Source organism: Tachyglossus aculeatus, chromosome 3 (genome assembly GCF_015852505.1).
Source record: "Tachyglossus aculeatus isolate mTacAcu1 chromosome 3, mTacAcu1.pri, whole genome shotgun sequence".
Taxonomy (NCBI): Eukaryota; Metazoa; Chordata; class Mammalia; order Monotremata; family Tachyglossidae; genus Tachyglossus; species Tachyglossus aculeatus.
Window position 1 is genome coordinate 74,807,832 of NC_052068.1, and position 16,574 is coordinate 74,824,405.

A 16,574-nucleotide genomic window follows, 5' to 3' on the forward strand; every position below is an offset into this window, starting at 1 on the left:
ACTTTTGTAAATTCTTCTCCTCCCAGCTTCTCAGATTATTTTAATGCATGGAATTCAGTAAAACAGTCATCTTGAAAGTTATTCCCTTGGTACAATTAAATTTGTCTTATTAAAAAAAATGCCAGTTCACAGTAATCCTTGTGACCCCAGTACTTTCCTGGAGTTCTATACTGCCCACTTGGTCTAAGTTACTTTTCATGCAAAAAAGAGTGAGGGATAGTTTGCTCCAGTAGCAATCTGATGCTATAAAGATCCACATGTTGCTGTCAGCAGCAGCATAATCTACAGACCCCCTTTTATCAGGGTCAGCATCACTACATTGGTGCCATGGTTAGTGTTAAACTTCATTTTCTCTACCTCCTCACTGTCAGGTGGTGCTGTCAGGTGGGAGAGCCAACAGAATCAGTCAATGGAATTGATTGAGTGTTTACTGTGTGCAGAGCACTGTACTAAGCACTTGGGAGAGCAGTTGAGAAGCAGCTTGACCTAGTGGAAAGAGCCCAGGCCTAGGAATCGGAGGACCTGGTTTCTAATCCTAGCTCTGCCACTTATCTGCTGTTTAACCTTGGACAAGTCACTTAGCTTCTCAATCAATCAATCAATCAATCAATCGTATTTATTGAGAACTTACTGTGTGCAGAGCACTGTACTAAGTGCTTGGGAAGTACAAGTTGGCAACATATAGAGACGGTCCCTACCCAACAGTGGGCTCACAGTCTCAGTTCCTTCATCAGCAAAATGGGGATTCAGTAACTGTTTTCTCTTCTACTTTAGACTAAGAGGCCCATGAGGGACCTGATTATCTTGAATCTGTCGTAGCACAGTGTTTGGCGCAAAATAAGTGCTTAACAAATACTGTTATGATTATCATCATTATTATTATTATACAACAGAGTTGGTAGACACATTCCCTGCCCATAATGAACTTACAGTCTAGATGACCCCTCCTGATTGAAGGGCCCACCCTGGAACAAAATGGTTCCTCTCTCTGCACCTCCCAAAGGATCTGACTTTCTCAAGTGTCTGACTTAATCACTCCACTGGAATAACTTGCTGCTGGTTTGAGTGAATTCCACATTGAAAACAATATGTGACAATGAAAGTTGGGACTCTCCCCTCATTAGCTCATCAATCAAGGCCCATTCCTCTGCCTGAAATTAGAACCCAGGTCCTCTGACTCCCAAGACCATGCTCTTTCCACTGAGCCACTTGGTCATCTAAAACGTCTTTGTCCCAGAGAGTGAAGCTAGCTTTTACCCATTCCTCAGGATGGGTAAGATAAATCTGCGGACATTTGGTACACACTGTAGGACTGCTCATGATTAAGTAGAGGGGAGGGATTGTCAGCTATCTTCTGAATGTGTAAGATTGCCTTGTGAATTATTTACCGGCCCTCATAAGTTTTTACAAACCCATTCTCCTGGCTGGGGAATAAATGCACTTAACATTGCACTTTTCAAGTACTTACTACAGTGCTTTGCACACAGTAAGTGCTCAATAAATATGATTGATTGAATGAATGAATGAATTGAAGTGCTTGGTAATATGTACCATGAGTGCATGTAATAAATACCTGTTGCTGATAATGGTGGTCATGATGCTGCTGCTGATGGCATTGATCGCCTTAATGACATAGAAAGTTTGACTTTAAGGGAGGGAAATAAGAGGCAGTTGCATGTGATGAATGAAGTAGATTGAACACAACTTTCCCTTCCCACTTCTTTCTCTCTCAGCTTCCTTTTATAGAATGAGACCTTGAATCGGTAAAAGACTTTTATTTTTCCAAAGTGCTATCTCAGTTCTTATCTCATTTTGTCCTCAGAACATCCCTGTGAGATAGGGAGAAGCAGATGCTGTTATCCCTATTTTACAGATGAGGAAACTGAGGCCCAAAGAGGGGAAGTGACTGGCCTGAGGGCCCAAAGCAGGCTGGGCCAGAGCAGAGCTGGGATGAGATTCCTGGCCCTCTGATTCCCAGCCCCGGGCTGTTGCCACTTGACCAAGCTGCTTCTCTCACACTAGGGATTAAAAGAAACAGAAAGTGGATTGTCGGATTGTTGGAGTGAATAATATAAATTTGTTTGCTAATTCTCCAATGGGGACGCTGCGGGGAGGTGGGGAGTGACAATTTATTTTATAGACAAGCGTATTTTCCTGTCAGTGGAGTGAATTATTTTAGCCTGACTGTGGATTTCTCTTCTATTTCTGCAAATTAGGGTCTTGTCTTTTCTCAGTTGGACCCTATTAAGTCAACCTGTTACTGTGTGTAGTCGTAGAAAGCTAGCCTCCAACAGCAGGAAGGGGCATAAAGGACAGAGTGATTGTCTTGTAAATGAAGTTCTTCCCATCTTCAAAGCTCTTCAGAACCTGCCCCCTCCTCCACAGGAGGCAACCCCAACTAATTTCCACCACCCTAACAGCCACTCTCAGCACTTGTGGATACGCGGATATATGTTCTCCACATGTTTTTTCATCTGTTTAATTTTCCCGAGCTTTTCTTACTACCAGTTTTTTCTGCTTTTTCTTCTGCTCCCACTTCTAGTATATCATTTCTGTCTATCTCCCCATTAGAATGTAAGCTTCTCAAAGGCAGGGACTATGCCCTTTTCCTTTCAATTGCATTTTTCCAAAAGCCCAGTAAAGTGTTTTTCCCACCATGGGCCTTGATAGAGAAAATTGACTGAATGATCACTTTGCACCCAAATGTCAAGGCCATTTATTGCTGAAGTATTCTTAACTGCTCTTTATGGAACCAGGTGGAAGGGGCTTTCCCAGTGTGGCCTAGTGGAAAGAGCACGGGCTTTGGAGTTAGAGGGCCTGGGTTCTAATCCCGACTCTACCACTGGTATTCTTTGTGACCCTGGATAAGTCACTTAACTCAATTTCCTCCAAGTGCCTCTATTGCCTCTTCTGCAAAATAGGGATTAAATCCCACTCCCTCTTACTAAATAATAATAATAATTATTATAATTATGGTATTTATTAAGCTCTTACTATATGTCGAGCACTGTTCTAAGCACTGGGGTAGATACAGGGTCATCAGGTTGTCCCACGTGGGGCTCACAGTCTTAATTCCCATTTTGCATATGAAGTAACTGAGGCAAAGAGAAGTCAAGTGGCTTGCCCAAACTCACACAGCAGACAAGTGGTGGAGCCGGAATTAGAACCCATGACTTTTGACTCCCAAACCCATGCTCTTCCCACTAAGCCACATCCCATGTGGACAGGGACTATGTCCAACCTAATTATCTTGTATTTACCCCGCAGCTTAGTTCAGTGCTTGGCTCACAGTAAACACTAAACAAATGCAGTTATATCTGCTCTTTTCTACTAACTGTAAATAATAATAATAATAATAATAATAATAATAATAATAATGATGATGGTATTTGTTAAGCATTTACTATGTGCCAAGCACTGTTCTAAGCGCTGGGGCAGATACAAGGTAATCAGGTTATCCCACGTGGGGCTCTCAGTCTTAATCCCCATTTTACAGATGAGGTAACTGAGGCACAGAGAAGTTAAGTAGCTTACCCCAAATCACACAGCAGACAAGTGGCAGAGGCAGGATTAGAACCCATGACGTCCGACTCCCAAGCCCATGCCTGTCTATTCACAGTTAGGTTGTAAATTCATTGAAGGTGGGGATCAGGCCACCTTACCTAGGGATCATGTCACCTTCCCTAATGTAGTCACTAAAATAAACTCCTCCAGTGGATGGTAAATTCCTTGTGGGCAGGGATTGCATCTACTAAATGGAGAAGCAGCGTGGCTCAGTGGAAAGAACCCAGGCTATGGAGTCAGAGGTTTTGGGTTCATATCCCAGCTCCACCAACTGTCAGCTGTGTGACTTTGGGCAAGTCACTTAACTTCTCTGGGCCTCAGTGTCCTCATCTGTAAAATGGGGATTAAGACTGTGAGCCCCCCGTGGGACAACCTGATCACCTTGTAACCTCCCCAGCGCTTAGAACAGTGCTTTGCACATAGTAATCACTTAATAAATGCCATTATTATTATTATTGTTATTAAATGTATTGCATGGTATTCATTCAAGTGTCTAGCATAGTGCTCTGCGCACAATCAGTGTTCAGTAAATACTACTGATTAATTTATTTATATCAATTTCTGTCTCCCCTTCTGGACTGTAAACTTATCAAGGGCAGGGAATGTGTCTGTTGTTATACTGTACTCTCCCAAGCGCTTAGTACAGTGTTTGGCACATAGTAAGTGCTCAATAAATATGATTGATCGATTGGTTAAATGACTTAGTTTGGTGTGCTCAGGCTACGTGATTTGTCAGTTGCTCATGGCGGGTCATTTTCCGAACATGGCATGCTTGAGGCAGGAAAGCAGTAATACAGAACATAAAGCCTGGAGTCTGATGTGTGCAACAGCACAGAGTGAATGAAGCTGTTGGCTCAGGAATACCCGTCAAGGGCCAGGCCCTTTACAAGCTTCATTCATGGGGGAAAACACAGAAGGCCCATGAAAAGTTAGTTGAGATCTGTGACACGTGTGAAATTCAAACCAAGAAAGGGCCTGTTGTGAAATATCCATTTGACTTTCTGAAGACAGCGCTCATATTCAAGAAAGGAATTTGTTCTGACCTTTTCCGTGGCACGTAAATAAATATTTGCCACTTTAGGGCTTTATCATGGTCTTGGTGGAGAATGGCGGGGTGATGAAAATTCAACTTATTCCAGCCCGGTCTGCCACTGCCGTTATCATTTCTAGATTTGGTTTAGGGAATTCTCATTGGAAATCAGAGAAACTCTTTTTGGTAGGAAAAGTGGGCAGTGGCACTTTCACTCATTCATTCATTCAATCATATTTATTGAGCACTTATTGTGTGCAGAGCACTGTACTAAGTGCTTGGAAAGTACAATTCGGCAACATATAGAGACAATCCGTACCCATCAATGGGCTCACAGTCTAGAAGGGGGGAGACTGTATCACCTGATATAGTGAGTTGATTGTTGTCAGTGGCCATGGGCTGCCCTTAATATATATGGGGAAGAATTACAATTATCAGAGATCCAGTGTCATTGACCCCCTGATGAAGTCTTTAGAGTGCTGGATTCTGGGTCAAAGAATAGGAAGCTTGTCTCCCATTAACTGGAATTGTCTGTTCTTTTTTTTTTTTCTTATTGGAAGGAAGCTTTGGAACAATGTTAAGCACTTACCATGTGTCAGGCACTGTTCTAAGTGCTGGGGTTGATACAAGTTCATAGGGTTGGACCCAGGCCATTTTACTGATGAGCTGACTGAGACACAAGAGAAGTGAAGTGACTTGCCCAGGATCACACAAACAGACAAGTGGTGGAGCAGAGACTAGAACCCAGGTCTTTCATTCATTCAATCGTATTTATTGAGCGCTTCCTGTGTGCAGAGCACTGTACTAAGCGCTTGGGAAGTACAAGTTGGCAACATATAGAGACGGTCCCTACCCAACAGTGGGCTCAGGACTTTGCGACTCCGAGGCCTGTGCTCTCTCTAGTAGTCCACGCTGGTGGCTGGTCCCATGTTTGCAACATGACCTTGAGCTGAAGTCACTGTTGGAAGAAATTCAGATTCTTTTCCTATTTCAAACTCAGTGAGAGAGAGTATGTGTTGGGGGCAGGGGGGTGAGGAGAGGTGATTACGGAGTCCCAAAAGAGCAGGAGTGACAGAGCAGCCAGAGAGAGGAGGGGTTGCGGATTGGTTTCTCCATACAGCATTGCCCCTTTCTCTCCCCAGGACATACTAAATGTTTTCAATAGCAAAGCCCTCTCGGACCCCAAGTGTCCAGCACCGATGCCCCTGGCATTAGGGCTCCGCTTGACTTGCCTTGTCCATGCCAGCCACTTCCAGTTCCTCCCTGCTGCCCTAGCCCCTGACAACTCATTAGGTAGCAGCAGACCCCCCAGGGAAAACGTGAGAAATCAAAGTAGCAACCTCGGGGTCTAGAAGGTGGCATAGGTGAGGATTGAAGCGCTGTGGGGTGTTGAACGGCTACTTGGGAGCGGGGGAACCACTAGGTACCTGGCTGCTTCTCCCCCAAACCGTGCCTGATACCCACCCGCCCCCAGCACAGGGATCTTGGAAAGTGAACAGTTCTTGTGCTCCAAGATCTTTTCCAACCCTGAGAGTCTGCTGATCTGGCGAAGCAACGTGGCGTAATGGATAGAGCACAGGCCTAAGAGTCAGAAGGTTGCGGGTTCTAATCCCGGCTCTGCCGCTTGTCTGCTGGAAGACCTTGGGCAAGACACTTGACTTTTCCATGCCTCAGCTTCCACATCTGTAAAATGAGGATTAAGACTGTGGGCCCCATGTGAGACAGGGACTGTAACCAACCCGATTTACTTGTACTAATTAATTCATCATCGTCATCATCATCATCAATCGTATTTATTGAGCGCTTACTATGTGCAGAGCACTGTACTAAGCGCTTGGGAAGTACAAATTGGCAACACATAGAGACAGTCCCTACCCAACAGTGGGCTCACAGTCTAAAAGGGGGAGACAGAGAACAAAACCAAACATACCAACAAAATAAAATAAATAGGATAGATATGTACAAGTAAAATAAATAAATAAATAGAGTAATAAATATGTATAACCATATATACAGGTGCTGTGGGGAAGGGAAGGAGGTAAGATGGGGGGATGGAGAGGGGGACGAGGGGGAGAGGAAGGAAGGGGCTCAGTCTGGGAAGGCCTCCCAGACTAATTAATTAATTAATTAATGATGGCGTTGTTAAGCGCTTACTATGTGCCAAGCACTGTTCTAAGCACTGGGGGGATACAAGGTGATCAGGTTGTCCCTCTTAGGGCTCACAGTCTTAATCCCCATTTTGCAGATGAGGTAACTGAGAAGTTAAGTGACTTGCCCAAAGTCACACAGCTGACAAGTGGCAGAGCAGGATTTGAACCCATGACCTCTGGCTCCCAAGTCTGGGCTCTTGTCACTGAGCCACGCTGCTTCTCTATTCAACCCAGTACAGTGCCTAGCACATAGTAAGCATTTAACAAACACCACAACAATTATTATTGTCTGGAGCCTGGCAGCAGATCCTCTTTGTCCTTTTTTCTACGGTATTTGTTAAACACTTCTTCTGTGCAAGGCATAGTAGTAATAATAATAATAATAATGGTATTTGTTAAGCACTTACTATGTGCAAAGCACTGTTCTAAGCGCTGCGGGGATTCAGGGTGATCAGGTTGTCCCACGTGGGGCTCACAATCTTTATCCCCGTTTTATTTATTTTATTTAAATCGTATTTATTGAGCGCTTACTGTGTGCAGAGCACTGTACTAAGCGCTTGGGAAGTACAAGCTGGCAACATATAGAGACGGTCCTTTTACAGATGAGGGAACTGAGGCACAGAGAAGTTAAGTGACTTGCCCAAAGTCACACAGCTGATAAGTGGCAGAGCCAGGATTAGAACCCATGACCTCTGACTCCCAAGCCTGGGCTCTTTCCCTCCAGGAGGCCTTCCCAGACTGAGCCTCCTCCTTCCCCTCTCCATCCCCCCATCTTACCTCCTTCCCTTCCCCATAGCACCTGTATATATATATATATATATATATATATATATATGTTTGTACATATTTATTACTCTATTTTACTTGTACATATCTATTCTATTCTATTTTATTTTGTTAATATGTTTTGTTTTGTTGTCTGTCTCCCCCTTCTAGAATGTGAGCCCACTGTTGGGTAGGGACCGTCTCTATATGTTGCCAACTTTTACTTCCCAAGCGCTTAGTACAGTGCTCTGCACACAGTAAGCGCTCAATAAATACGATTGATTGATTGATGGATTGATTTCCACTGAACCACGCTGCTTCTTCTCTTAGTACTGACCGAGTACTGAGGTAGATACAAGCTAATCAAGTTGGACACCGTCCCTGTCCCTTATGGCGCTCACAGTCTTAGTCCTCCCTTTACAGATGAGGCCCAGAGAAGTGAAGTGACTCGCCCAAGGTCACCCAGCAGACTAGTGGTGCCAGGATTAAAGCCCAGATGCTTCTGATTCCCAGGCCCGTGCTCTGTCTTCTAAGACGCACTGCTTCTCCTGTAAATCTGCCCGTGTAATATCACTCACGCTCTTCCACGCTCCTGCCGTATTATCCAGAGGGTGTTTTGGCAAGCCAGGCGCTGGGATACTGCAGTGCTCAGGAGTCCAGTCTGTTTCTATCTTCTTCCGGCCATGTGAGGCCTGGTGTAGCATCATCATCATCAATCGTATTTATTGAGCGCTTACTGTGTGCAGAGCACTGTACTAAGCGCTTGGGAAGTACAAGTTGGCAACATATACAGTCCCTACCCAACAGTGGGCTCACAACCCCAGAGCCTTTGGAACAAAGGTTTTTAAGCAGCAAGCCTCAGTCATTCATTCATTTATTCATTCAATCGTATTTATTGAGCGCTTACTGTGCGCAGAGCACTGTACTAAGCGCTTGGGAAGTACAAGTTGGCAACATATAGAGACGGTCCCTACCCAACAGTGGGCTGGCCACTGAGGAGCTGTGCGGCCTAGCGGATAGAGCACCGACCTAGGAGCCGGAAGGACCTGGGTTCTAATCCTGGCTCCACCACTTGTGTGCTGTGTGTGTGACCTCGGGCAAGTCACTTCTCTGGGCCTCAGTTGCCTCATCTGTGAGATGGGGTTTAAGACTGTGAGCCCTATGTGGGGCCTGATCTCTGTCCAACCTGATTACCTTGTTATCTACCCCAGCACTTTAGAACAGTGCCTGGCACATATAAGCATTGAACTAATACCATTAAAAAAAAAAAGAGAGGAGATGTAGGAAGAGAGAGACAAAAAGTGAAGTCTGGGGAACTCAGGGGAAAGAAAGCAACTGCCTTCCCTAGGAAAGGCTAAATTAGTTGCCAAGCTCTGCTCTGAGCTGACTCTGGCTTCATGGGTGCTTAGCGAGTGCCATGATTGCAGAACCAAGTTTCTTCAGCTTCTCTCTATATGTCTCAGCTGGGAATCATTATGGCTACTTTGAGCACATTCAGAAGTCACTTGAAAATTGGATTCAAAAACTGAGAGAAGGCCGAAGCAAAAATCCCAAGAGGCAACAGTAACATGTTTACCGTCCCGTGGGTTGTTGAATGTGAGCAGCTACTATCAACCATACCACCCCACTGAACCCAACATCTCTGCCCTCTTTGGTTTTACCTTTAGGAATCAGTTCCAGAGGATTTGGTTATATTTGGGAATTTCTAGAAGGTGCCACCATTTTAATGGATTTTTCCATTGGCATTCACTCCCAGGGTCTTGGGGTAGTTAATACTGGGAAGAAGAGGGATAGAGGTATGTTTGCACAGCAGACAGGGGCTCGTGTCATCATCATCAACAATGGTATTTACTGTAAGCAGAGCACTGTCATAAGTGCTTGGAAGAGGACAATATAATAGAGATGGTAAGCACATTCCCTGCCCACATTGAGCTTGCAGTCTAATGATTACTTGGCTTTGATCCCTGTCTCTCTTTCCTAATTATGGTGGGTCATTAAGCAAATCGCTTTATTCTTGGGTCTCATTTTGTCCAACTGGACAAGGCAGTTTATGCGGTTACCACATCACTCGAGGAAATATTTAGAAATAAAAGTGAAAAGAAGGTGCTGAATCTATCCATAGGAAGAGAGAGCTTTCACTGCTGTCTGGATAAGGAAGTTATTTTGTGATCCCGAGATTCCTTGCACTGCATAAGACATGAACAAACTTCTCAAAAGTGATATGTGTTCTGCGGCAAAGGGGTTTGAAACAACAGCATCAGTTAGGAGACCAGGCAAGTCATGCCCTTCCGAACCGAAAAAATTAATCCAGTGACGGAACTGAACTCTGCATGGCTATGCTGGGAGAGTGATGATGGACGTCAGAAGGGAAAAACTGTATTTCTAAAAGGAAAACATATTCAAGGAAGGAAACAGAAAAGTCCCTAAAAAGTTTTGTGAACAGAAAACTTGGTATGCCTTCTAAGGTGTTCTTAAAACTCTTTTATTAGCCTGCCTAATTTCCTGTTCACATCTCTTGTCTTGTCTCATGCGGTCGAGTCGTTTCCGACCCATAGAGACGCCACGGACACATCTCTCCCAGAACGCCCCACCTCCACTCGTTCTGGTAGCATATCTGTAGAGTTTCCTTGGTAAAAATATGGAAATGGCATATTATTGCCTCCTTCCATGCAGTAAACTTGAGTCTCTGCCTTGACTCCCTCCCTTGCTGCTGCTGCCCAGCATAGGTGAACTTTGACTTGTTGCAGATTGCCTTCCACTTGCTAGCCATGGCCCAAGCAAGGAATGGAATGGGTGGGCCTCTGCTTGACTCTCCCTCCCATAGCTGAGACTGGTAGAGTACTGGTAACTCTCCAGGTGTGACCCTGAGAGGGGGGTTCATATCTCACCTGACACTTTTTAGTTAATGGTGATGATGATAATTAGTTCCTACTGTGTGCCAGTAGTAAGCTTTGGGCTAGATATAAGATAATCAGGTGGGATGTAGTAAGAAACGATTCCTCATCAAAAGTAGGTAGCGATTCAGTGGGGCCACTTGATGATCATGGGCTAAAAGGTGAACCAGAGAGAAAAAGATAACTGAGAGATTTTGTTTGGTCATTTTATGAGGAAGTGGTTAGGGTGTCCCAAACCCAATTTTGCGAGGGCGGGTAACAAAAAGGTCAAAGAAATCAGAACAAATTAAAATAACCACCAGGATGTTTTAGACCAAACTGATAAGTGAAAAATGCCACTGAGAAGGCAACAATTCCCACAGGGCTCACACACAGAAATCCTGGGTCACTGGGAAGGGGAGGACAGTAACTTCCATAAGGATCACACACAGAGATACTGGGGGAGTGGAGGACAACAATTCCCACAGGGATCGCACACAGAGATCCCGGGTCACTAGGGCAGTGGAGGGTAGCAATTCCCACAGGGATCGCACACAGAGATTCTGGCTCACAGCAGGTCTTCCTTTACTGAAGCATCCCAGGCCAGGATTCGCCATCACAGTATAACCCTAAAGGCAGAATCCTCTGGACTGTAAACTCATTGTGGGCATTCATTCAATCATTCAGTTGTATTCATTGAGCACTTACTGTGTGCAGAACATTGAACTAAGCAGTTGGGAGAGTGCAATACAACAATAAGCAAACATGTTCCCTGCCCACAGTGAGCTTACAGTCTAGAGGGAGGGAGACAGACATCAGTACAAATAAATTGCAGATATGTACATTAGTGCTATGGGGCTTGGAAGCGGAGAACAAAGGGAGCAAGTCAGGGCAACATAGAAGGGAGCGGGAGATGAGGAAAGGTGGGGGGTTAGTCAGGGAAGGCTTCTTGGAGTAGTTTTGCCTTTAACAAGGCTTTGAAGAGGGGGAGAGTAATTGTTGGATTTGAGGAGGGAGGGCATTCAGGCCAAAGGCAGGATGTGGACTAGGTGTCGGTGGTGAGATAGGTGAAAACAGTGAGAAGGTTAGCACTAGAGGAGTGAAATATGCAGACTGGGTTGAAGAAGGAGAGAAGCATGGTGAGGTAAGAGGAGGAAAGGTAGTGGAGTGCTTTAAAGCTAATGGTGAACGGTTTTTGTTTGATGTGGAGGTAGATGGACAGCCACTTAGGTTTTTGGAGGGGCAGGGTGACATGTCCTGAACATTTTTGTAGAAAAATGATCCAGGCAGCAGAGTGAAGTATGGACTGGAGTGGGGAGAGACAGGAGGCTGGGAGGTCAGCAAGGAAGCTAATACAATAATCCAGGCAGGATAGGATGAATGATTGTATTAACATCATTGTATTAACCCCCATTATTGGATGGAGAGGAAAGGGTGGGTTTTAGGTATGTTGTGGAGGTGGGACCAGCAGAATTTAGTGATGGATTGAATATGTGGGTTGAATGAGAGAGGAGTCAAGGACAACACCAAAGTTATGGGCTTGTGAGACTAGAAGGATGGTAGTGCTGTCTAGAGAGTTGGGAAAGTCAGGAGGCAGACAGACCTTGGGTGGGAAGATAAAGGTGTTCTTTCTTGGACATTTTAAGTTCGAGTTGATAGAGGACGCACAAGTAGAGATGTCTCAAAGGCAGGGAATGTGTCTAACAACTCTATTATACTGTATCCTCCCAAGCACTTAGTACAGTGCCCCATCCTGCACTAAGCACCCAACAAATACAAGTGAAATATGATTTGACATACCAAGGATCACAGCATATTATTAACAGCCAAAGAAACTCCTCCCAACTCTTCCCCCAAATTAATGTGTCTACCAACTATGGTACATTGTATTCTTCCTAGCACTTAGTTGAGCGCTCTGCATGCAGTAAGCACTGAGTAAATACAGTTGATTGAAAATTCCTTTCACTTATCCCACACATCCCTTACTCACTACACTTGACTCTCTAGGTGCTGCAGTTCCTGAGTTGAATTCAGGATCTGTGGGTCAGGAGTGACACTTGCTCGAAGATGTAGATCCTCCCCGTATCTTCCTTACCTTACTTCTTGGCTTTCCTCCAATCAGCAGCCACTGCAAATTGCACTTTGGATAATCAGTGCCTTTCCTGGTCTTTCAGTGACCCAGCCCAGCCAGCTTTTTGTCACAGGTGTTGTTTAAGGCTTATTTGTCTGTACTAGTCTACGAGCTTGCTACAAATTCTCTTGAAGAGCAGGGCATGGGCTAGCCTTTTAACAGAGCTTGATGGCTTCTGCAGTCTGGAGGAGCTTAAGCGGGATTTGCAGAACACCTGGCAGGAGTACGTGACTCATTTTTCCAAATGGCCACCATATGGGAGAATTGGCGGAGCACCAAAAATAATGCCACGTCTAAGGAAAGTTCCAGAAATGATCCTGGGAATTTTATACACCAGTGAGTCTCACTTCTCTACCTGGAAAATGAGTGGAATCTGCGATTATATTAGGATTCCCCTTGGTGGGGAAAGACAATATCATTTCAACAAAAGAAAGCTGTGCTTGTGAATGTATTATTCATTCATTCAATCATATTTATTGAACACTTATTGTGTGCAGAGCACTGTACTAAGCACTTGGGAAGTACAAGTTGGCAACATATAGAGACGGTCCCTACCCAACAACAGGCTCATAGTCTAGAAGGGGGAGACAGAGAACAAAACAAAACATATTAACAAAATAAAAAGAATAAATATGTACAAATAAAATAAATAGATAAATAGAGTAATGAATACGTACAAACATATATACATATATACAGGTGCTGTGGGGAGGGGAAGGAGGTAAGTCAGAGGGGATGGGGATGGGGAGGGGGATTAGTATTATTAGTATTTATAGAGCCTAAGCTAAAGTAGCCACACAGCAATTAGCATGTGGACAAAGGTAAATCAGAAGAGGTGACTTAGATTTTTAAAAGGCTTTTAACATGGTTCTAATAGCATTTCATTACACCATCAAGTATGAACTTATTATGTCAACATCCTGCTCTTGGTCCAGTGGAAAGAGAGCATTTCTGGGAGTCCAGAGACCAGGGTTCTTGTTAATCCGCTGATACCACCACCAATGATAAAGGATTGTGACCAGAAGACCACCTAGGGAGTTCCTTGAGGTGGACAAATCCAGAAGGTGGGCGGACACTATGCAAATTCATGCTGTAGGAAATTTAGAAGTACATAATAGTTGTGGGACTAAAAATAGCCATGAAGTTGCAAACGCCAAATCTGAGAGCAGTCGAGTTGGGAGCAATGCTCGTGTCGCGGCTGTGGAGGAGGAACAGCGGGAACTACTCAAAACGTTGGATGTGGCATTTGGAGGAAATCCAGGTGAAGATTGGACAGCACCACAGTGTTGTAGACCTTGAGTGACGCCATGCTGCTGCCACATTCTGTTTGACAATCAGTCAATCAATAGTATTTACCAAGCACTCACAGTCTCCTAGGGGCTGACTTTCTTCATTCAATTTTCTGCTTTCTCACTCAAGTGTCAAGGTACATCAGGCTCGGCAGTCCAAGATTAGCATCAGACTGAGGAGGTCATTAGGCTGAGATAAGCAGCCTCTGTGATCAATCAATCAAATAATCAATGACATTTATTGAACATTTACTGTGTGCTGTATCAAGTTCTCAGTAGAGTTACTAGACATGATCCCTGCCCTCAGTGAATTTACAGTCCAGTGGCAAAGCTTGCAACCTATATTTCAAGATACACCCATCTTCTCATTCCAACTTCATGGTCATTTTCAGCCCCACAACTATTATGTACTTCTAAACTTCTTGTAGTATGAATTTTCATTGTGTCCACCCACCTTTTTCCCCCACCAGGGATATCCAAAAGCTTAAAAAATGTAAGGTAGAAAACAAGACAGAGCGGTTAAGTGACTTGCCTGAAGACACCCAGCATGACAGTGACATCCAGTCCAGTGTCCACCAGCTTCAGTTGCATCTTTCCTGAGATGAGAAAAATGCTCAGATGGGTTCATTTTAAATGTTAACCCAAACCAGTTCTTGAGCTTCAGGGACTTGGGGTTACCATGGAAATTTCTAATCTGGTTCTAGGGATTTAGCACCGCTATTATTCCAGGTACATTTTACCAGGCTCTTCTTAAGGAACGGCGAGAAATTGTTCACACCTCTCTGGTGATGTAGCTCCAATCTTGCCTGGGCCAGCATGCTTCAGAAATGAGATGCTGATAGGAGCGACTTGTTGGGAGCAGGAGCCTGGGCATTTAAACCTGTCTTGTATCCACGAGTTGGCCCCAGTATCTCCATACAGCAAAATTTCTTCTGGAAGCTTTTTAGAAACATAGTCCTGGCTTAGTTAGTGGGACGCAGTGTGGCCTAAGGAAAAGAGCACAGGGATGGGAGTCAGGAGACCTTTGTTCTATTCCCAGATCCACCAAAGGTATTTATTATTTACTGTGTGCAGTGCTTGGAAGAGTACAGCACAGTTGATACTTGTCTGTTGTGAGAGTGAACAAGTAACTTATCTTCTCAGAGCCTCAGTTTCCTCACCTGTAAAATGAGAAAACCCATTCTTTCTCCCCCTTAGACTACAAGCCCAGTGTGGGACAGGGACTGTGTCTGATCTAATTGCATCACATCTGCCCCGATACTTAGCACATTACTTGTCACATAGCAAGTTCTTAAATATTAATAATATTAATAGTTATTATTATATTAAGTGGCAGGGAGAAGAGAGACTAGGTGGCCCAGGAAGAGAGTGGTTCATTTTTCCTGGTCCTCTCCAGCACCTTGAAAACCCAAGATGCTGTTTTGGCTGGGTTCCCTGGATGTTTGAATTCCTCCTAAAGAAATAAGCTCAGTTTGGTTGGATGATAGTTTCCACCAGTGTATTTTTTTAGTGTTGGTATACTTCATTCCATTAGGAATTCTGCCTCTCCCATTCTGAATTTGTCTTTCCATTTGTGCAGCAGCTGTTTCTTTGATCAGATACTTATTTCAGGCCATAGGTGTGCAAGTATGTAGGCAGTATTATCACAGTCTCCGGTTTCAGTTTGAATTATGTCTATCAGAGCTACTGAGTTTCCATGGGCTTTTCATGGTGCTTCAGTGGTCATAGCTCAATTCCTGACTCTCCCCAGTTCCAAGCCCTTGGTTCTAATCCAAGATGGAATCCCTCCTTGTATGACTATGTTGCACTATGTATTGTTGGGACTCCAAACTCACTAGCAATCTTTCCTTTATGCAGATATGCCGTGCTTAAGGCCGATCTTCCTTTTCTAGCAATTTAAAAATCTCAATTGATTCCTTTGCCTTTAAGGCAGTAAAGAAGGAAAATGCAGACCTTGTGAATACTCATTCTCTGGCATGCCTGTGATTTATTTCAAACAAAAATGGTCCCCTCAACATATATATATATATAGATGAAAGTGTGCCACAGACACATAAGAAAAATCATGCAATCCCTGCTATGGTGTGATCATCTACTGAAAAAAAACACAGCAGGGCAACCTAGTCTCATCCAAACTGTTTCCCACTGCTACTCTGCCTGCTCCAGTAGAAAAAGGAAAAATGAATCGGTATGAATGTTGTCACTGACGCCGGTGGTGGTTGCAAATGATGCAGGACAATCAGAAAGAAAGATGTACTGCGGGAAGTGGCATGGCCTAATGGAAGGAACACAGGGCTGGGAGTTAGAGGACCTGGGTTCTGACCCTAGCTCTGCCAGTTGCCTGCCGCGTGACCTTAGGCAAGTCACTTAACATCTCAGTGCCTCAGTTGCCTCATCTGTAAAATGGGGATTGCCCCCCTACTTGGACTGGGAGCCCCAGGTTGGGCAGGGACTCTGTCCCATCTTATTGACTTGAACTACCCCAGAACTTAGAATGGCACATGTTTAAAATAATGTTTAATAATAATAATAATAATTCATTCATTCAATCATATTTATTGAGCACTTACTGTGTGCAGAGCACTGTACTAAGTGCTTGGGAAGTACAAGTTGGCCACATATAGAGACGGTCCCTACCCAACAGTGGGCTCACAGTCTAGAAGGGGGAGACAGACAACAAAACAAAACATATTAACAAAATAAAATAAATAGAATAAATATGTACAAGTAAAATAGAGTAATAAATACATACAAACATATCTACATATACAC

The 16,574-nt window shown here is 44.1% G+C and overlaps 1 protein-coding gene and 1 non-coding gene across 4 annotated transcripts in view; one reads left to right on the forward strand and one right to left on the reverse strand.

Annotated features, from left to right (window-relative positions):
- PRLR (prolactin receptor) overlaps positions 1-16,574 on the forward strand; it is a 214,370-nt gene that overhangs the window by 38,068 nt on the left and 159,728 nt on the right. The window lies entirely within an intron of this gene.
- Positions 10,246-10,383, reverse strand: LOC119926135. The gene has a single exon (XR_005450040.1). It is a non-coding gene; the product is annotated as a small nucleolar RNA SNORA7 (small nucleolar RNA).